The sequence below is a fragment of the Mustela nigripes genome, chromosome 7, assembly GCF_022355385.1.
Source record: "Mustela nigripes isolate SB6536 chromosome 7, MUSNIG.SB6536, whole genome shotgun sequence".
In the NCBI taxonomy this organism is placed as follows: domain Eukaryota; kingdom Metazoa; phylum Chordata; class Mammalia; order Carnivora; family Mustelidae; genus Mustela; species Mustela nigripes.
The window spans coordinates 58,368,932-58,370,342 of record NC_081563.1 but is presented as its reverse complement, the minus strand read 5'-3'; positions in this window follow the sequence as shown (position 1 = coordinate 58,370,342).

The window sequence follows — 1,411 nt, the reverse complement described above, 5'->3', positions numbered from 1 at the left end:
GGATAAAACTTTTGGGACAACTTCTTGACTGTTCAGCTTTTCCTTCCAAGATCCTTAATTATCAAATCTTTAGTATAAGGGAACCAAGCATATCTTATCCATTACATTTATTCATCTGACAAATGTGGGCTTGAAAAGTTAAAGCTGGCAAGGAAGATTTTGTGGTTGGAGGATCTCTTAGTGTTTTCTGAGATTGAGATTACTTTTTTTAAAAAAGCTTTTCAAGGTAACAATTGGCATCACAGAAGGCCCCATGTCACAAATACCAATCCTACACAGAGTAATTCATTAGCTGTACTTCTTTATCCTTGAAGAGTGCTCACTGCTGAAATACAACCTATTCAATGAGATTTCTTGTAGATGGAAACATCATGGCTCCTCATCTTCTATTTCTAGCAACTTTTTGTTACTCCAGGAATGTCAGCCCAGCTGACTTTCCCATGGACCCTGAGTCCCATTATTTATGAAATCAGCGATTCTATTCATTATGATGTCACAGTAGGACTGGTTTTATACTAATTTTAGAATCTCTGTTCTCTTTGGATCAGACAAGCCATCAAATGGCCTGGTTTGCCTTTTAGAAGGTAAGAAATCAAAAGTATTCAGTTATGATTTTAAAAAAATCTTATTATTCTAGAAAACTAGATATTTTTCTTGGACACATAGTAGAGAGACCCATGATTGCTTTAAGGATGATCATCCAATTACATTCATTTTAAAATACTCCAGTTAGAAGAAATATCATAACAAGTATGTTAAATATTCACTGTCAGGAATGCACCATAGGATCAAGGTCCTGCCAATCCCAGATAGCACCTTCAGGATTTTTTTCAATTTAACATTACTAAAATTTTGTTGCTTTGATTGAGGCAAGATGAAGAAATAGTAAAGTAATGCAATGTGTGTAGATAAAAATGTAAATGTTAATTACTGTGAAGCTGTCATAGTTGTCAAGCTTTGTGCTCTATGAATCAAAGGAAGGATATGATAAGGATATTTTACCCAACCTGGGTAAAATATATGTGAATTCATGTTTTTCTTAAATACAATTGGAAATATTGGTCCTTATATTTTTGTCCCTTCAAAATATTAAATTTGTCCTAAGCAAATAATTGGATATGTGCCAAGATTTAGCTACAAATTGATAAATAAACTGGAATTAACCTAACATTTAAGTTGTCCAACTTTAGGAGAATAAGTAAATAAATGATGGTACATGCCTACAATAGAATTCTTATAGTCACTTGAAAAGATATTGCAGGGGAGCATTTAATGACATAATAAGATGATCAACATGTACTAAATGAAAGATGTAGTTTGCAAAATAGACAGTATTAGTTTTCAGTTCTTTTTGGGTCACATACCTCTTTTGGAATGTGAATAAATGTACATTTGGTCTGGGTTTCTTATC